Below are 21,765 nucleotides of genomic sequence, written 5' to 3'. Positions count from 1 at the left end.
ATGTTAGCAGCATTATAATTGATATTCTACTTCAGTGTTTTTTGAAGAACGTTCCTTTAGTCACTGAGATTAATGTAAAGCACTCTTAAATGTGAGGCAAACTGATTCCAGCTAGAAAGCCTGATTATGACACTAGCTTTTCCCCTGGGAAGTTCTCCCAAACGGAACAAGAACTTCCTTTATCAGTGAAGAAAGGTGCCTCTTTCCACTTTAAGAAGGTGTTGCTGAATTAAACAAATAAACAAACCCCAGAAACCTCCAAGGTGGTGTTCTCTCCTTTACTGGACAAACCATACCATTCATTTAAGCATAATTATTATAAAGGGACTTTAATTATTGTAAAAGGATTTTTGTTTCTTTAGCTTTTTGTAACAAATTGTCATCTACTTGAAAGTTGTTTGCTGTATTTAAATAATCATATTGCTTCTCTCTTCATAGTTTAGAACATATACTAATTTTGTCCAGTTCTTTTTTTAGTGTTGAGAGAATTTTTTTTTATAAACTGTATTTTTTTTACTAAACTTCTGTGAAACTTCGTTTCTGTAAGCAAATGTTCATTCCATGTAGATGTGTGTGAATATATGCTTTGCTGTAAGTACTGTGACACTTGCAGTAGAATTTAAAGGCAAAAGTATTTTGGAGCTTGCGTCTGTTTTAGTAACAAACAGAGACCATTCTCCTTAGGAAGGTATGACCTTGTCCCCTAGTTATATTTCATGTAAGAAGAATTGTCTAATCTATTCATATTTAAAAAAAAAAAGTCATCTTCTTTGGTTAAAAACTAGGAACAACTTTTGTAGAATAGGTTTTAGAATGTAATAGACTTTATATATTTAGTGAACAATACCATTAGTGAGGTTGTCAGAAGTAATACACTCATGAATGATAAAACTGTAATGTTTGAAATTGTACGTACAACAGATGAGTTGGACAGCAAACAAAAAACATGCTTTCTACTTGCAGTAGAGATGATTTATGACAGTTAATTCTGCTTGGCACGTGGAAGGGAGCATTAATAGTTTGTCTTGTGAAAAGTGCAATATCTTGCTGCTGTTGCTATGTTTTTATCAATTTTTTTCAGTTGAGATATATTTTGCTATTGTGCATGATAAAAAGGTGGCAGAAGTTTGTTGCTCTAACTTAAGGAAAATACTAGAATTTATTAATCCTCTCACTTTTTGAGAAATAGCATACTGTGTTAGCATGTTCTATGTGTTTATGATCTCAGACTACCCAGCAGTAAAGATTACATACAGCGTCCATCTAGAATATTTGCATGCATTTACTTTGTTTACAGAAGCCGTTAAAATGGTCTGAGAGGCTTTAAGATTGCACAGGTAGTATGGACTTGTTGTATCTATAGTTCGTGATACAATCTTTAATTACATGCTGACACTGTTTTCCACAGGGTCTTGCTTTAGGGTATACAGAATAGATAGCGTTCACTGAGTGAAGTGTTTTTTCTTTATCTTCTTCCTCATTCTGTGTGAATTCCATGCTATATATTGCATGTACTGTTTACCATGTTCTGAAATGCAGGTGATTAATTTCCTTTCTAGCATTGCTCCAGTGCTTGTTGTAGGGTTTTTTAACTTCTCTACAAGCATAAAATGTGCCATCTTACTTTGACTCCTAGTCATGTTCATTCTCACTGCTGCTCTCCTCTGTTCTTTTCTTTGTTGTTTTTTTTTGTTTTTTTTTTTTTTTTTTTGTAACTTGCATTACACCTTCTTACACCCATCCTTTGTGCATCTCCGATCCTCTGTTCTCTCATTAAAAACTGTTGTGGGTTTTGGGGTTTTTTCCTTACAACAGCCAGTTTTCCTGATGTACACCAAAACTCCATGAGTAATTTTCATTCTGCTGTTTAACTTTGAATATGTGAAAATGGATATGCTCTTTTGAAACTTCTCTATGTTAATTAAAACCACTGACTCTGTGTTATGATGTGTTAATATCACTAGAAAGAATGGCAGTGTTTTGCTACTGTGTTGACAACATGAACAATTTTATGTTTAGCACCTGAAAATGGAGCATGGTAGTTCGTAGTTAAGGAACAGTGGAATGATAAATACTTTTCAGTGGCTTCATAATGGCATGTTCAAATGCAGAGTTACCTTTCAGTGTTTAAGAAATTGAAAAATCACATATTCTGTAAAGATATCTGTATTTGACAAACAACACTGATTTTAAATGACTGTTGGATACAGTTCTGTTAATTATTGTTTATATCACCAGAACGCTTTTTTATGCACTGTGGAATTAGCAACAGTACATATTAAATTTTTTAAAAGTCTACATTTTGCCTGTATATCCAATGATTATTTGAAAAATAGATACGGGAATTGGAAGGCAAACTAAAGGCTTTGTAATGACCCTTGATAGAACCTGAAATGCACCAGTATTAACAGTAAAACTGTAATGAATGTAGTTATTAAAACTAATAATTATGTATTAACGAACTTTCTATTGCCTCCTAAATAGTAGGCCCTATCCATTTTCAGATGGTGATTATTTGAAAGCAAGTTGTCTGACTTTTATTTATCTCGTAGGCTGTTATTTGTCAGTTTATATGAGTACATGCTCCTAAGACCTCCTGGAAAAGATGTTGTCTTTTAGTATGAATACTATTTGCTGCCATTTAATTTCTTTTATCATTTCGTTGAGTTCTCTCTCAGATTTGATAGGGTGACATAATGTGTTAGATAACAGCACTTGCACGTTCAAATGAGCTACCACTGTCATGTTTATATGTTTGATCTGCCATGTGTCAATATATCTTATCTTCTTGTACTTGTTTATGCAACTTTTTTATCGCATGCTATTTTTGGTCAAGAAATATGCTCCAGATGTTGGTGTTCTTGAAGTGTTTGTATCATTGTTCTGAGTGGCACTCTACCTGTTTTTATGTTGCGTTATGATATTATTCAGACTTCTTTTTCTTTAAATGAGGAAAAATGGTTTATCAGCTTCCTGAAAATTCTCTTTCATCTGCAGAAAACTTTTTTTTTTCCCCTGTTTAAATACTCTCCTTCTGACAAAAAATTATCTGAATCTTTACAAGGATGATCTGTTTCACTTCAGGTTCCTTGCGTATTAGATTTGTGGCATAATATTCTGAAGAATGTTTCGTAGATTAAATTACATCTCCTGCCAGTGATTGTACTGACTGGTCTTGTTTGGTCATCTCCTCCCACTGTCCAATCTCCTATTGTCCCCTGTCAAAGCTACCTATTGTTTGCACTGTCCTAATGAGACCCTCTTGTGGAATTCATGTTCTGGCCTGTAACCTTGTCTCCTTGATTCAAACTTGTTTTTCTTTTAAATATGTTGGACTTGCTTATTTGCAAGCAAGCTTCTAAATGATCTTCTGTGACCTGGATTTTCATAGATACCCTTTCACGTTGAGAAATCTATGTGCTGAATGGATACTGTCAAGGGAAATGAACTAACGAACTTCACATATCAGTGTGTTTTGAGTGTTGTTTTTTTGTTGTTGTTATTGAAGTGCAACATTTTGACTGTAGGATCTTAAAAGAAACCAACGTGCGAAACAAAGGTTTGTTTTTTGGGCAGAAACCTATGACCTTATTTGTCCCTGCAGTGTATTCTGTGTGACAGCAAGCAGAGTGGCTAATCGATCAGGTTCATGACCAAACTTTATACAAACACAAATAAATGTATATTTTCTTCACAAGAATATTGTTAGGTTTAGTTAATTTTGTACCTAGATAAAATGTGAAAAGTACAATACAAGTATTAATGTAGTTATCAACAGACTTCCTATTCCATTTAAAATATGACATTATAAGTATTAACAGAAGAGCACCAGCAGAAGTATAATTTTGCTGATAAATCAATGCTGCTTTGCAGATCATTCAGTATGGCTGCTTGATCATCTTTTCATTGGATTACCTTTTTGAATTTCAACACATAGTGGGATGACCTTTTAAGACAGCTATTTATTCATTGGTAGTAGGGGCATGTGAATTAGCACTGTAATGGACGAGCGCTCCCTAGGAATTTATGAGAATTAATACTCAGCAATTACTGGTGCCAATCTGTATAGTGTGAGGTTGTTATTGCAGGAACATATCTATGATGGCATAAAATTACACCTTAATAAAAATACCTCTTAAGAGTGAGGAAACAATCTTGTGTTAATATAGTTTTAAAGCTGTACTCTGTTGTGTACCTACATAGATCCTTGTGGAGACTATGTCTGATGAAGGGCCTTCTCTGTGAAGGCTCTTGTGGGAAGAAAATGGGATGTTTCTGCTCAGAGCAATAGGAAGAGAAATACAAGACTGCGATTTGCTATCAGTTATCATCCTTTACTGGGTGGCTTGATTAAAAATTAAAAAATTATGCAAGGAAATAATTTTTATAAGTGGGACCTTTCAGAATTAGTGTTACTTCAAAACCAATTCATTTTTATGCCTGATGTTTATAGCTTAAATGCAGATCGACAAATTTGACCCTTTTAAAAAGATTGCTATAATTTAGCATCATTAACTATTTTCAGCATCATATTAATTAGAATACGCAAGTTAGTTGAGCTTTTTGGAGATTAAATTCATTTGATAGAGGCAGTATTGATATGAGGTAATGCTGGTGTAATACTATTTTATATTATTTCTCAAGAAGAGATTGTTTATTGTATAGAGAAATATTAGCTTTTGCTATCTGCAGCTATGCCGTAATTTGTATCAAAGCGTCTCAAAAACTGGAATATCAGAGGCCAATTAAAATCTGTGATATGTAATGCTAATACAGCAATTTTTTTTCTCACTTCTAAACTCTTAGTCTGGTTTGGAAGGTAGGGAGGTTTTGACCAATTTGTCTTTAAGCATTATGCATTAGTACTCACCAGCTGCTGGAGTGACCCTCCAAAGAACATAGACATAACTTTTGTTGTTTCTGGACAGGGCAGATAGGAAGGTGGTATTAATCTGCTTTTGCCGCTTTTATATTACTCTTAAGTGCAGCTTGGTTGCTCCCTGTCTAAATAGAGCTAGCTAAATTGTACCATCTGGTGATCAGAGGGTACATTTAGTTGGACATAAGTGAGGTGTTCCCTCCTGTGACTCTTCCTGCTCTGAAAGTATTTTAGTGTAGCCCTGGCTGTACTTGCATTAATATGGCAGAAGCATGAGAAATCCGTGTACTGTCACAAGAGTAAAGTTTGACAATTTAACTTGTGTTTTTTAAGGTCCTGAAAAACTGTTTAGATGTGTTGGCTTAATAATGACTGGAACTTGGACTTAATACAGGCAATCTAAATACTTTATCTAATCCTCGTTGAATCAGTAGGAGAAGTTCCATGACTTAATGGAAGTTGGACTACTTTGTCTTTATTTGATAATAATGTGTCTTAAACAACCACAAACAGAACAAACCACTTGAGTATTCTAATAGCATGAGACTTGCACAATGCATTTGTAAACACATGATTTGTGGAAATTAGTGTGCTACCTGGAAAAAAAATTAGAAATATTCTGTCTTGTTCAAAGAGAAATATGGATTGAATGAGAGGAAGCTCTGGGAGAATCCCCTGTTTACAGTTTTTGAAAATGCATTGAATGAAGACACTTGAACTTGAGCTTTTCTCTATTCAATGTATAAAATAAATGTAAGGGCTTGCAGAAAGGCTATTTTGTGTGTGTGTTGTGTACAATAAAATATCCAGGAGCCAGAAAGTGACAGGACTGTTTTAAATATAAAAATGCTACCACTTTCAGGTTCTGTGCTTTGATGTATCAGGCAATAAATGGAAAAAAAAAAATAGGTAGGCTGTGATATGGGCTGTTTAATCTATGTGTAAGAGATGGCCAAACTCTGGATTAAGCTAAATCCAAGTCCAGAATAAGTCCATTGAAGTAGTTGGAGTTTTGGATCTATATGGTTGAGAGAGAAGCCATAATTTGTTGTACAAATTTATTAATTACTTTAAAGAATAAATTGTCTGAATAAGTAATGCTATATGCTGAAATAGTAAAGGTTTTATTTTGAAGTGCGTAAGTTTGAACTAATTGTAACTAGTTAATACCATCAACAAAAAAGCAGAAGCCTGAATAAAGTTCTTTCAGTGCTGTAATACTGAACTCTGCTGAGATATGCTTGTGTAAATATGGCACCAATATGTTGAAAGGTTGCTGAGAAGTAATTGCATGAAGACTTTTTTGAACCTCAGCTCTCTGAGTCCCTAGATATGCTTGAGCAACTGGGAAAAAATGCTCACAACTGCTGTGCAGTTTAACTTTATCCTGTGCATAGTGAATCTCATTTTGGCCAGTACAAATGGATGCAGTGTGTATATATAATAGTTTACGCAGCTTAAGTGGTTTTTGGATCAGGATTTTGTTTTAGTATATTTGCTAATACTTAAGGACAACTAATTTGATAGTACTTTAGACCTTTAAAAACACTTCTCCAGTCAGCAGAGCTCCAACAGACCTTTTGAAGTAAGCTTAAGGTACTTACTTGTCAGTAACAGTTCAGCTGTGTGTGGCACTGACATTGTCTTGAGCTGATTTACATTTCTTGGTATAGAAAATATTAAAGGCTCAGACAGTATTGTAAAAGCCATTAATACCAAAACTGACATGTGGCAGTTCTTAGAGCAAAAAGATACAGAATTTCAGTTTCTAGCTCTGTCAGTGTAATGCATTTTGGGAATGATCACTTTGGATAGGCATAAATAATGTATTTACACATTAGGGAAAAGTAATTTTCACAAAATAGTGTGAAATTTGTAATAATTTACATCTGGAGAGGTGTGCTTTTTTAAATGATGGCATGTTGTTAATTCTGCAGATGTAATATTTGGTGCTTTAGTTGCCACAATAAAGACTTCCATACCTTAAAAATGATGTATTACAATATCAATGGCTGGTGAGATATTTTCAAATCTTAATGTGCACTTTTATTTCTTTGAATGTGATCATTCCATCTTTGCCTTTAACACTTTCCATTTTTCCCTAGTTCTTACAAAACTATTGTTCCATATTTCCTGTAACAAGACTTTCAAGAAATACGATAGAGTTGACTACATAATTTCCTGTTGGAATTTTATACGGACTGCTTGACCTTGATAATGTGAATCTGTTTATATCGATAAAGTGACTTATCTTGAAAATTGTCAGTTATGTCTGATGTAATCCATTAGCATTATAAAATTACTTCACCGTTTCGATTTCAATATCTTTTAGCTTAGCTTTTAAAGTGTATTCTGGCTGTAAATAGACTTGGAATTTTACGATGACTGCAGTTTTATATAACTTGAAATTTTTTGTTTTAGATTTTCAGAATAACTTGTTGCTTGGCTGAAATTTTCCATTCTTAGTTTCTGCCCACAACTGAAATTATGTTTTATCAAAAAAGCTATCATGATGTGTTCTGTTTGGCTGGTGGTTTTTTTTGGCATAAAAGTGAAGTAAATTGGTGATTTACCATTTTGAAGAAATGACTGAACAAGGTAGAAGCATCTAATGTAGTTGGCATTCTTCAAAATAAAGTAACTTTTTAATTTTTTGATTGTAAATTTTTCAAAGTAACATTAATGTAGCCATGCTGTAACTGTGTTACACAGAAATATTTTTTTTTTTTTCTTATAAGGTAGGTAATATTACCACATGCCGATGGAGTTAATGAGAAAAATGGGTTTCAAATAATGAAATATACTGACTGCGAACAGACAACTTCCAGGATAATGATACAGTGGGATTTAAAAACACTTTAAGTAAAGCAAATGGTTGTGTGTTGTCAAGAATAAGTGTCTTTTCAGGATTCAGGTTGGTTTTGGTTTTTTTTTTTTTTTTTTTTTTTTTCTCTCAAAACTAGAGTCTGACTGCAAGTTAAATTTAAGTTAGTATAGTTATAAGAAAGCGTAACTATGTAAAGCTGTATGTGTGTGTATATATATATATATTTTTAATCACTCTTACTCACCCTTATCCATGATTTTGTAAGTATATGCTTCTGTCTTACTCGGATTGAGTCAGTTGATATTTATCGAGTAGGTAAACTCCTGAGGAAGACTTTCTTATGTCCTTGTATTTCCGTTAATTGATACTTGTATTGGGTATGTATGACAAGGTTTTGGTAGCGGGGTGGGGAGGCTGCAGGTGTGGCCTCTGTGGAAAGAGGTCAGGAACTGCCTCCTGCCAGACACAGCCATTTCCAGATGGCTCTGCAATGGACCCACCACACGAGAGAGCTGAGCCCATCAGCCAAGTTGGTGCCCCTGTGAAAACACATTTGAGAAAAGGCAAAAAATGTCAGACAGACAAAGGAGGAAGGAACAAAAAGAGTGAGAAACAGCAGAGAAGGAGGAGGAGGTGCTCCAGGTATCGGAGCAGATTTTCCTGTGCAGTCTATGGAGAGCCCATGCTGGAGCAGATTTTCTGAAGGACTGCAGCCTGTGGGGAACCCATGCTGGGGTAGAGGAAAAGTGTGAGAAGGAAGGAGTGGAGGAGAGAAACCAACATGTACTGACTGTAACTCCCATCCCCTCCTACCACTTTGAGGTGGGTAGAGGAGTCTGGAATGAAGGAGTGCAGTTGAGCTGGGAAAAAGTGTGGGGGAAAGGTGGTGTTTTAATGTTGGTCTTTTTGTTTCTCACTCCCTGAATCTATTTTAATTGGCAATAAAGTAAAGTTAATTTTCCCCAAGCTGAGTCTGCTTTGCCCGTAATGATAATTGCTAACTAATCTCCCTGTCTTTATCTTGACCTACAAGCTTTTTTATTCTATGTTCTCCTCCTGTCCCTTTAAACCAAAATAAAGGGTCTGCATGTGCAAATTAGTTTTCTTGGTTTAGTTTCAAATGATCTATATAGGGAATGTTGAACCACAATATTGAGGTTATGGAAAGCATGGTGCTCTTCAATTTTGTGCTTTCTATTTCATGCCTAGTGTTTTTTTTTTTTTTTTTTTTCATGCTGATCCTTAGAGGGACTTGTCCTGCATTCCCTGTACAAAGTTACTGACAAATAGACTGAAGTTCAGGATATTGTAGGTAAGAAAAGCTAAAAATGATCAAAATATTCTCATTGTTAAGATGTAGCTATATGATATGTGTCCTTTGTCAGTTGTTCCTGACCCTACGCAGCAGCTGATGGCTTCATTGCTTGCCAGACCTGTTAGTAGCTTCACTGAGCCACGGGCTTGGAGCTTGCAAGCTGTCAGCAGGACTCGCATTTCTTCCTCAGCCTCCCAGGCATGGTGAGGCTATGCTGGGGATTGGGGACTTGCAAGGTCCTCACAAGTTTGAAAGCAGGTTATCTCAGATCACCCCTACTTGGCAGGCTCTTCTTGGAGAGACTACTTTGGCACAAAGGCTTCCTCTGTCCCCACCAGACTGGGAGGAGCTGGGAGTCCTGGAAGCTTTGGATGTGTCACTGGGACTACTTATGTCAAACAGGTTGTAAGCATTGATGTATATATTTGTCTTTAGTATATTGGATTGGCATTTTGTTGAAGTATTTGTTTATGTTCTTGGGGATGAAATAAAGGCCTTGTGGATAACTTGTAAACCAGTTTCAGTGATCTGTTTTGCTTAAGTTTAAGATTAAAATCTACGCTAGGATTCCTGTTTCTTCATTAAAATAGGGATGAAAATACTTTCAAGTATAAGTGAAGTTATTAAGAATTTACTTCAATAATCCATATGGAGACATTCCAGATTTTTAGATTCAAGACAGTGTAAATATACAATAGATTTTTCTGCTGTGTGAAATAGATGTATTATAATTCATGGTTGGACTGGTTCAATGTTCTTATACTTCCAAATTATACAGTGATGCTTCCTGTAAGGAAAAAAAAAAAAATCATTCAAGTAAAAGCACTGGTATGACTGTCTAATTTGTATTTCCACCACTGATTATAATTCTATTCATAGCTATCTGAATCATTAAAAAAGTTGTAAGCAAAATTTGCAGTTTCTTTCATGTTTTGCTTGTCTTACAGTATAGAATAAAAACAGTTTCTGAACTCTCACGAAGTCTGGAGCTGATAGCAAATGTAATAGTGTGCTTAAATAGTCCTAAATTTGTTTGTTTGATGTGTTCCCACCCATTCTAGACTACAAAATACTCTGATGCTAGTTCAAGTATTCTGTTTCCTGATAAATGATTCAATAGGACAGCTTGTATTGTAATGATATCAGTTTAATGAAAGGGTAAAAATATGAGAATGATGATTAAAATCTGTCAAACTTTAATTAATTGTAATTATATCTTTTTATAGCAGAGTTGCCCAGAACAAAATTAATTCTTGCCTACTGTAGTGCAAACTTGCATACAGCAGTTTTCTGTACTCTTTATGAAAAAAGCAATTGTAATATAAACCAATCTTACTAGATGGAGTAAAAATTCAGAAAATGCATAGTACTGAAATGGAACATGCTGCTTTTCAAAATTTAGGAAAATACAGCTGATATTTCAAAATTTTATTGGAAGCAATATCCCTAAATTAACTTACAACATTGTGTTTATTATTGATTGAATTTTTTTTCCCCTGAGAAGGCTGAGATCCCATTAAGTGTCTAATATAACAATGTATTTTACATACTTGTACAGGCTTTGTTGTCTGTAAAATTAGTAAACTTCTCAAATTGTAAAATGAAGAAAAATGTGTCTGTTTTTTTACTTGCACCTTCTAAGTTAACTTTCTGTCTCGGAGACTGGACGTAATTTCATATCCCATGATTGGGTAGACTTTGATAGCAACGCAGATGCTAATCTTTCTTCGTTGCCATGTTTGCATTGTGGTAGAGAACATTGTAAGAGTGCCATATAGCACAGTTGATATTGCTTAGTAATATTCACTACAAATAGTAGTAATTGGTTTTCCTCCAAATTAAAGGAAAGGCAAATGATTATACAAGAAATGTTACAATTTCTGGAATACTTTCTCATAGATTTACATATCTAGTTGGGAACCTAATGGCTCTTAGGGTTTGTAGATGGAGTGGAAAAGTTGCATGTGCATTATTAACCTGAGTCTGTGTAACTTAACAAGGGTTAAAATGTTTCAGCTCCCACCTGCATGAAATATTTTAAGTAACAGGTGTATTAGGACTATAAGTGAAGTATTCTCAGTTGCATTATTGTTCTTCAGGTATCTTCCGAACATATTTCCTCTTGAGTTGCTGGAAATGGCTTTGAATGGCAGTTGTAAGCTCTGACATTTGTAACAGAAGGGAGTGGCTAGGCTGACAGGAATGCATATACAGATCTCATATTGTTCTTTTGCTGCTATTCAAATTCAGAACTGTTGAAATCCGGTCAAGCTAAGGAGAAGACAGATTAGCACAGCTGTGTGCATAAACGCTTCACTAAATATTATCTTTTCTTAGATTTAAAAAATTGTTGGCATGTACTGTTGCAATTTGTATACAGTTTATAGAATACTTGTGATTTAGTTTTGCTCTGGAGTTTGTTTTTTTTTTTTTATTCCAGGTACATAATTTTAAGGACAGCATTCTTCATTTTACTATTGCAGATCAACTCTAAAGTTGTTTTTCTATCTTCTTTAGCCATGTGATCTCTTTTTGTACTAGGCTTGCCTGATCTAAAGCTGTTTGATTTTTAAGAAATTCCTGGGTTTGATTGTGTAGGACAGATCTTTTTCTGAAATACAGAATACATGGTAACTCAGGTTAATGTAAATTTATGTTGCAATTGCATGAGGAAGTTTTGCAGGTGCAAAGTCTCTGCAGCTGTGTAAGATGGAAAGAATGTACTATGAATTAGACAATCAACCACCAGTTACAGGTCTCAAAAAACCACTGGAGTGTTGTATTCTAACACCAATCCTTCCTCTTATTGAACTTATAATACTATAGTAATTTAGGTAAATGTTGAGTTGGTATAAGATCCATACCAAAAATACTTTAAACAACCAGCATTTACTTAAAATTGTACTTAAATATGATTTATTGTACTTTTTGTATGAGAAGAAGCACCTGTGTTTATGGTCTCACTTCTGTAGACTCAAAAAATAGCGATGATAACAACAGCAATGTTTTAGAAACCTCTGCATGTGCCAGTATATTGTCAGCATGCAAGACACAATGCTTGTTAAATGTGAAATAATTTTGGATTAATATATTCTACCTACACTGCACAATTTTTTTTTTCTATAAATTACCTCACAAAATATGATTTGGTATTGTGGGAATTTGTATTATCCTATGTAGCATGGAGGTGGTTAGAAAAATCATCCTCTTATTTCATGTTCAAGTATAGAGATTTATTACTAATTTATTTTGTTGCATTTATATTCTAACAGAACAAACAGTGCTCTTCTGCAGGGTTAGCATGTTTCACAAGTTCTGACCTTCTTTTCTCCAAACCAAAACAGATTCATGCAAACTATATGTAGTCCTTAATACAAATGTTGCGTGAGCAAAAAATTCTAAGTTATTGTCTTGGTTCATGTAGGATCGTGTAGTATATTTCTGTCTGCACTATGAAGCATTATACCTCATTTGAGTTCTTTGAACAATGGAGAAAATGTGAGGAAGCCTTAGAACTTTATATTAGTTCTGCTTAGTTTTGCTGTAAAGTGTTCAACCAAGGGAGTCAGACCACAAACTGGAAAATTTTAATATGTAAAACTTAATCATAGTTTTGTGGTTATATATATCTACTCCGCTCTTGTGAGATCCCACCTGGAGTGGTTTACTTGGTAGCATACTTACAACTTCTATAGTGTGTTGGGAAGGTAGTTATCGTCCATGGCAAAGGTACTAAGCTCCTTTAGAGAATAACATAGTCACAGAATACACTTTTGTAAGATCTTGGAGAGATCTCAAGACTCCATATGTCTCCGCATCCTCCCGTTCACTGGTTAGTAGTCCATTTATATTGACCTTAAAATGAAATGTGTGTAAGGGTTCACTTTTAACTTCACATGAAGTTTATACATACATTAAGCAATTGTTGTCTTGCATATATGCGTAGACAGTTACAACATGAGTTATGTTTTTTCAGTTTTTTTTTTCTGGGACCTGGGCAATATGAAATGAGAAATCAGCCTCAGAAGAGGGAAAACAGTCCAAGGTAAGCCATACGTGTTTTTCTTTCTTCACTCCTAAGTATTATAATAACCTGAATAATACAACAGTAAGATAACTGTCAAGAAATAATTGTAGTGTTCTGTGACTGCTTAATTAATTGTTTCTGTGTAGCTTTGCATTGTTTAGTCTAACTGTTGATGGTTATGAGATCTATATGAATAGACCTCAGACATAAAAGTATTTCTGTACCAAATGTGTGGGTTCATGTATATGCTTGAAAATTCTCATGTAAATGAGAAATTTGAATCTTATGTTATTCCACATGCAATGCATGGAGGAGGTTTCGCAGGCATTTCAGTGGTTATAAATTTTGTTCATATAATGCGTAATACTTTGGTGTGTGCTCTTGAGTGTGTAAACCAATGTAACATACAGGGTATGCACTTATAGTGGGTACTGTTGCATATTCAAAGGAGATTTTCACTGAAAATCTCAGTCAGGTGCTGGATTTCATCATGTCTGAGGTGTTTACTCCCTTTCTGAAGCACAAAAGATATTGAAAAGTATTTTTAATTTATATATATGTGTGTGTGTGTGTGTATATATATACACACGTGTGTATGTGTGTGTCTCTAAGCTAACTAATGGCTTTCAGTTGCTAGTGATCCAAGGTGACATATTCACTGCTCTATCACTAAATGTGAAAAACAGTTTTTAAAATTATCAGGAAATACTCAGCAAATATGAAGCTGGCAACGTGCATATGCTGGAGTATAGCTTGGAACAAACATTTTCTTCTCATATCTTTCCTTGTTATTGCTCAAGGCCTGTTTTTCTCCCATCTGTATGTTCAGCAGCATGAGATATTTGCCCCAGTTTTTGAGACCAAAACTAATTTTGTCCTGTCAATTAGATTATCTTTCTGTTTTTTTATTCTTACTCAGTAGTAATGTATTCTGAAATTATGGTTGGATAAGCATGTCTGGCTTTTCTTAAACACTTCCAGGAAATTTCTCTTCAAAAAGTTACTGGTTTGGGTTTTCAGGCCATCAAGGCAGTTTCTTCTTTTCTCACAATTTATATTCAACTAAAATTTGCTGTATGATTTTTACTTTGTTGATTTTAATTCTTAAATTCCAAAATAATCCATGTCATAGTTATGTTATATAGAACCAGGCTTTGAATAGCCTATAGCTTCTAAATTTTAGCAACTTTAAAGGTTCCCTCCTACCAGCTTTGTACTTCAGAAACTTTTATTTCCTGAAAATAAATTTCATGAGAAAAAAAAACAGTAAGGTCTAAAACCAAGTGTGCATACCTAAATTGTTTTATCTGTTTTTTCTGTGATGGTGAGCACAAGTGAATATAGGTAAATTTGACATTTGCATTGGTGACTGAAAAATGGTTTTATGGAGGATTTAGTTCTTGTCATGTGTTTTGAATAGGATTTTAAAAGTCATATGACTTAGGAATGCATTGGTTTTAAGTGAGACTTTTTTTTTGTTTTTCTTAGTTTAAAGTTAATATAGTAAATTCAGTTAGCTGGGGATTGTGCTCTATGCAAATGATAAATCTCAGGCACCAAGGCCAATTGGCGTCACACAACTTATATCCACACGGCTAAATTATTTTCCCCTGAAATATATTTACAATAAATTTACAGTTCTTCCTCCTTTTATTGTTTTGTTATGTGTACTGGTTGGCTTGTGGTATTTAAGAATCTGAGTATAAAAATACTTTGATTTCTGCAATATTGTATACAATATGCACCAGGTATAGAGACAGCAGTAATGTAAATTGCAAATGGAAGGCATAGGTTTTCAAAGGTAGACATGTCTTTGAAAATGTCTGTGGGTATACTACTAATGCACGGGTTGACTGAATAAACGTTTTGCCTTATTGTCAGCTATTCGTATGGCTATGTATTTGTGCACACACATGCAAAGTATTTTGCACAACCAAGTGGTGTTAATGCTTGCTGTTAATACATGGTTGAAAATCACTCCTATGTGACCAGAAAGATTTAAGCTGGTAGCTTCCACTGTGTCTGAATTACATTAAAAGAGAGAGAAAGAATGCTGTAAATGTACCGTACCGATGTAAGCACTTTCTGTTTATGTAGTTTCTGAATGTGCTGTAGGCTGTCATTGGCATGTTTTTTCCCCTCGTGCTTCACTAGAGATTTCCACCTGGGAAATCAATCACACCAGCTCCTGGCACACATAATGTACCATACGCAGCTCTCAAGTCCTGTGAAACATCAGGAATGAAAAAGATCCTATTTGGTCAAACTGCTGTTTGATTTACTCAAGACTGCAAACTAGAAAAAACACCAGGTTTTCAATTAAACCAAATACTGCTGGTATTCAGGGTATGTAACTGAATATTAGTAAGACTGATATTCTAGGACATTAGTAATTAATCTTGTAATTGAAAATACAGTAAATATGAAATTAATTTGAAATGAAAATACTCTAAGAATTAGAGAAAATGTACATATTGGATTTTGGCCAAAGGAATGCAAATATGGTTTCCAACTCACCATTATTTTGGGTTTCTAAGAAATCTGAACACTTATATATCTATGCAGACTGATTTATAATAGTATGTTCAGTTTACTTCATTTATAGGATTGCTACCTAACGAAGAAGCAATATGAATAGCGTCTGTGGATGCTGGATTTCTTGTTTTTCTCCATTTAGGGCTATTATTAAATAAGGCTATTTCTCTAAAATACAAGCTATATAGCTAACTATCAACAAAATACCAAAGATGCAATCTTAATATGGAATGCATGACTTCACATAAGTGAATACATGAATAGTGAATTATGCCTGCACTCTACTGGAAAGATTGTGTCTCTCACCAGTTTAGTAGTGGTATGTGGATGGAAGGGCAGTTGGTAGAATGCATCCCTAAAAGACACATTCACATAGCATGCTCTTTTATGGTTGGTGCCTGATTATGTAAAGTCAATGGTATTTGGTGGCATACCACTTCTTTTTGGTCATCTGACGGGACCAGTCACTTTGTTGAACAGAGACTTGGTGCCCTCTGTAGCTTTTTTGCATTTGCTTCTCTTTTGTTTTGTCCTCAAGCGCTCGTATGTCACGAGTCATCTGCAACTCAATGGTTTCCTTGAACCTCACTTTTCTCTCTGCTTGACAAATGTTGTGTTTTATCCACTGACTTGCAAGTCAGTTGCCTGTGCCACCTATGCAAATTGTGTGTCCTACCACTATTTTATTTGCCATTTACACCCTGCACTGAAAAGAGGGAAATATTCAGAAACATCTTCTGAATGACACCACAATATCATCCTCGGATCTCATCACACACCTGGTCTCAGACCCTGATCAGTCAGAGAGAGAGGTATTGCCCTTGGCACCTTTTATGTTTTCTGTGCTGAGCTACATGAATAAGCTGGAGCCATTAACTTAAGAGACTGGTCAGAAGACTGATTTTTTTTTTTTTAATTACTTTGTTTTTATTTTTTTCCACACTGCACAATACTTTGGGGTGAATGTTCTGAGACTCTTTGGGGGTGTCTGTGCTGATAGTAATTACAGATACTCAAGATACCATGTTACCATGTATTTAAGTTTTTGACATAAAAACCCTTGTCTGATTCTTCTGAATAATGTTGAGGACATTACTCAGAAGGTGATACTCATTCTTTCCATATTTACCAGTGCTGCTGAGGATCCAGTCTTAACTTCTCTCTCCTTTGCTGTTGCCAGATGTTAATTTTGAAATAGCTTTTCAGCTCACCTGTCAACTCCTTACTAGCAAGCCTTTAAAGTACACCTGGAGGCCTTATGCTTGTCCGCTTCTGTTCGACATAGCTGTGCATCACATTAGATGCCTCAGTTCTAAACACTGTCATCAGAGGTTGCCCCGTTCAATTTGCTTCCCTGCTATCAGTACAAATCCCTCATTAGCTTCGTCTTGTATAAGCCTACTTTAGTACAAAGCAAAATCTCCATTGTTATGTGAGTCTGTACAGTAGTTTCCCCTCTATGGAAAAAAAAAAAAAAAAAGACAGGGAGATTTCCAGAAAGACCTGATTCAGCACTTAAATGGTCGTCGTATCCCAATGGTGAAATCCCCATCATACTGAAAATGAAAGTTTAAAAAAATGTATGTTTGGCATCTGTGAGGACAGTAGCATTGGATCTTCAGCTCCTTAACATTTACCTTTTTTGGAAAAGCAAGATTTTTGTGCTCCTGACCCTGCTGTTTATCAGGTAACTTTAAAAAAATACATCTTTAAAAAGAAAGTAAAGAAGATAAATGCCTGAGAATTTTAGAAGTTATTTTATTTTTTTCCAGATGAGTAATGTGTTTTGAAAAATTATTTGTATTTAGTGAAAAAGAGAACTAATCAATGAAAAGAGAGCTAGGTACTGAGTATGCCCAGATAAACATGTCTACACTTTTTTCACGAATTTCCATCTTTGCTCTTTTGTAGAAATGATGGGTTTAAAGGCAAAACCAATAAGTTTTGTCACTCTTTGTCATATAAAGCAGAACATGTTTTACTCACAATGGTATTAAATCTGGGTTTTTCTCTGCAGTTAAAAGGGCAACTTATGATTATGAAGTTATGTAAATGTTAGAGAAGAAATGGAAAAAAAATTGGTGCTGAATTAGACTTTTACTAGTTGTTTTTGGAATAACAAGTTCTGAGGCTCTTCAACTTTTCTACTTATATTTTTGTTACACAGTCTTTTTGTTCTTTGTCACAACTTCCTTATCTCTACTTCAAAATAATAATCCCTTTAAAGTGTATTATTCACTACTTGCTTAATGTGTCATAGAGTCTTATATTGTAACCTGGTTCTGTCTGAATCATCATCTACTGAAGGGAAGCACTTAAAACATGATTAATTCTAAGCATTGTGAAGTTCCATTGCCAGAGTTCCATGTTTATGTTGAATCACAGCTGAAAGTAAAATATATTATCGTCTGATTATATTCACAGATGAATAGCCTATTGTTTTTGAAATATATAAACTTAAATTGTTAGTCCTTCTGCCCTAACTTCTAAGAGAATTGTGCTCATTTATCATTCCTGCTATTTGAATACTTAAATCTAATTTGATTCAAGTATAGAGTACAAAGACATAGTTTAACATGCTAAAATGTGAGAAATGTGATTAGAAAGTGGGTGACTTAGGAAGGTAAGATAAAGATCACAGTAATTGGATAATTAACAATTTTTAAAAACCTAGAGCACCATATATTTTTACAATACCCCCCTGTATCCTCTTTAGCAGTAAGAAAAGCCTTAAAACTAGCACAAATTTTTACCTTAATATTCAACATAAAGATCTGTTTCCTACAAAGATTAAGCTGCTATAAAAGAATAAATCTGGAAGTTGGGGTATGTTTTGTCCCTTTCCATTTGCGACGCTTTATCAGTAAATGCTCTGTTGTTTAGGGGCTAAATTTGTGCTACACTGCTGATGTCTGAGGGGGTCTCATTCTCTGATCATTAAAAACATACCATTGTTCGCTTTCCTACCTGGTTTTCCCATCCACAGAAAATGAGATGATGGTTTGTGCCCAGTCACATCAGGATGAGGAATCAGTGTGCAGGTAAGGAATGTGCTTTAACCCCGTAAGTGTAGAAACACATGTATCCCACAGTGTAGACATTTCTTGAATGAGTTGTTCTTTATATTAGTAATTTAGCTCTCTGTGGTACTGCAGTACAACTTTTTACTAGCTTTCGTATGCTTGCATGTGTAACAAAATATCCCCCGTTGGAATATCGACCTCTAGATCTAGCAGCTAGGATCCTATTACTTCAGCTAAAAGAGTTCACTCTGTTAGGCTGTCTTTTTTGTTCTGGTGCCGAAGTTAGAAAACGAGCCACAATAAAGTTTACTTCCCTTTACAGCACAGTTTCATGATTAGTATTTAAGTCCTTCTTAGGTCTATATTAAATTCCTGTACCTCCTGTTTTATCTTTCTGCTACAGATTCCCTATAATAAATGATGCATTTAGATTTTAACATAGAATAATCTTTCTGCAACTTTAAAGTATGGCTACAAATAGCCTGACACACAATTGTGTTTCTCATAAAGTAATTTTAAGGAAAAGAGAAGAAACTAAGCAAAGTTTACCAGTCTTGCAGAACACACCAGTGGCTAGTATTATCACCCGTACTTTTCTTTGAAAAGTTCTTGGTCAAGAGCAGATTATTTTGCAGCCAGAAGATGCATCTAGGGACTCCCTTCAATTTTATATATACTTCCACACATCTACTCAAAGGGAAACTTCACTAGGTGATAATCCCACCTCTGTTTGTAGAAAATAATTAATTACTGTGTGTTCAACTACACTGATAAAATGATATAATAATGATAAAATGTAATGCAACATTGTCTGATTTAACAGTTGGTAATTTTATGCCATAATTCTCTTTTTACAGAATCCTTGGTACTGCTTTCTGCTTACAGTATTTCTAAATGTTCTATTATTCATTCAAGTATGGTTTGTTTTTTTTTTTTACAAAATAAAATCAATTTTTAAATGTACTCCTCCCTTTTCTGTACATTTTACTTTATAACACTTTGTAGAAGGAAAAATACATTTCGTGACTGACTTTAAATATAAAGATGTACAATTTAGCTAAGAATGAAAAAAAAATTAAATTACAAAATTACTGCTCTCCTCAATTGTCAGATGGTTAAGGTGTTCTACCATTCATTCTCTCTGATTCTTTGTGAGCAAATATATTATGTGATCACTTGAGAATCCTCCTAAAAGGCAAAAGGATGCATTTTTCCAAATAGATTAGCTGCCGGGATGGATTTTTGAGTGTTGCAAAAATGGAAATAAGTTCCCCCAGGTGTTAATCAGCCAAACTAAACTGCTCACTTATATTATCATGGCAATTAATTGTAGATATATTTAGAGATTACACTTGTTTAATAAAGGGCAGAACAGTACACTGAAGATACTTCATGTTTGCAGGCCTATATAACAAAGCCAGTTGCTAGCAAAGACTGATGATTCCTGTCTTCATTTTGAAAATTTTTACTTAGCCTTTCAGGATAATGGAGAGAAGAAACTAAGATATGTTCAACTAACATATGCATACGCACAGGTATCAGATTCTACTGATTGATTGAAGTAGACTGCTGAGAAGTTCTGAGCCTTAATGTAAAAATCTCTTTAAGCCAAAAATGTGCCTAAAGAATTAAAAAGAATAAAATGACTGCAGTTAACATTTTAAAATTTCAATATTGGGAAATATTACTCAATATTTATTAAAATATTTCAAAATTTAAAAGCATTTTTCAAAAGAGCTAATCTCAGGATTACTGGGTTTTGTTCTTTCTTCATTAAGATCTTTGTATACAAACTTCTTGGAAGGAAAAAAGTTGCATAGAAGTTGTGAGTGGTAGAAGAGTATAAATAAGGAAAGATACATGCTTCTAAACCAGCTTCACCCTTCCCTACAGCAGTTGTATGCCTGTGGCTGGTTCAGCACCCAAGGGAGTACTTCCCCTTTTCTCTGCTAAATCATTGATTCTAGTTTTTTGGAAAGAACCTCTGAGTTTATAGACTCATGGCTATAGCCGATTGCTTAGACTTCTCTCTCCTGATCCTAGGGCTTCTTTTTGACCTGTTTTTTTGGGGAGTTTTTTTGGGGGGTGTGGGGTTTTATTTTGGTTGGTTTTTGTTGGTGGTGTGTGTTGTTTTTTTTTTTTTGTTTTGTTTTTTTTGTCTTTAGGAGCAACTTTTAATGTCATATACCAATTCTTGTGACAAATTCCATACATGTGGCCCTGGATATTGGAAGCCCTGCAGTGTTACTGTTGTCATGTAGATCTAAAGGCAGACAGTTAGAGGTACATTAACACCCTCATTCAGGAAATCATGGCAGTTCAGTTAAGCTCATATTCACTTAGCACTGAAGTTGAGATTTGAGAATGTACGTGCAATTGAGTGCCTGCCTGCTTCTTTTCCTGAATAATGGTGATATGCTGGCATCTCGGTGCACGCGTCTTCAGCAATTCTTTTGGAGTTTGAGCTTCACATTATAATAACACAAATAGAGTTTTAAGTCATTGGGACTTATACATGTTCTTATGTGTGTCCTCAAATTAGATGAAGGAAACTGGAATCAAATACATTTCTGATGTTAGACTCAGTGGAAATGACTGTTTGGGTGCATGTTTTAAAATGCTTATATTGTACATTGCTACACAGTATGATAGATGCATATTATAACCAGCAATAAATGTTTTCTGTATTCTTTCACAGAAATTCAATTAAATTATTTTTGTATTGGCAGTACAACATTAAATAATTTTAAGAGTGAAGGTACAAATGTTAAAATGAGATTTGGAGGTTTTTGTCTTCAATGTTTTTCACCTTTTCTGATTCTTGTAGTAGGTGTTAACTTTTGCAAATATTACATAAATGTTCTCTATAAAATAAGCAAGTTGAGAAATATGACTAAGTTGTTGTTTCTGTAATAACCATGGTTGTTTAATTTTCAAGAGTTTTATTATTTAATGTTTTAGTAATATAGCTTGTGCTCTTAATTTTAAAATGTAGTGTGAAACTTTCCTGATATGTAGAGAGTATGTGAAACCAGAAGTATACTCTGAAATTGACTTTAGATCTTTAGTTCTAATGTTAACAGGATTCATATAAATTAAAACTATAAAAGGCAATTTAAAATGAGTTATTTTTAAAAGACTAACATTTCTCTGGGGTCG

At 34.5% G+C, this 21,765-nt stretch overlaps 1 long non-coding RNA gene across 2 annotated transcripts in view; it reads left to right on the top strand.

The window, feature by feature from the left end:
• LOC148051475 (uncharacterized) overlaps positions 1 to 13,067 on the top strand; it is a 69,117-nt gene extending 56,050 nt beyond the window's left edge. For both annotated transcript variants that reach the window (XR_015699929.1, XR_015699930.1), the window contains exon 7: positions 12,998 to 13,067. This is a non-coding gene — a long non-coding RNA (uncharacterized LOC148051475). The remainder of the gene's footprint in view (positions 1 to 12,997) is intronic.
• Positions 13,068 to 21,765: the final 8,698 nt, after the last annotated feature.

The sequence above is a fragment of the Nipponia nippon genome, unplaced genomic scaffold (genome assembly GCF_047370975.1).
Source record: "Nipponia nippon isolate SJK-2023a ecotype South Korea unplaced genomic scaffold, ASM4737097v1 scaffold_6, whole genome shotgun sequence".
Classification (NCBI taxonomy): Eukaryota; Metazoa; Chordata; class Aves; order Pelecaniformes; family Threskiornithidae; genus Nipponia; species Nipponia nippon.
Note: the sequence above shows the minus strand (reverse complement) of the source record. Positions and strands in the feature narration are given on the sequence as shown.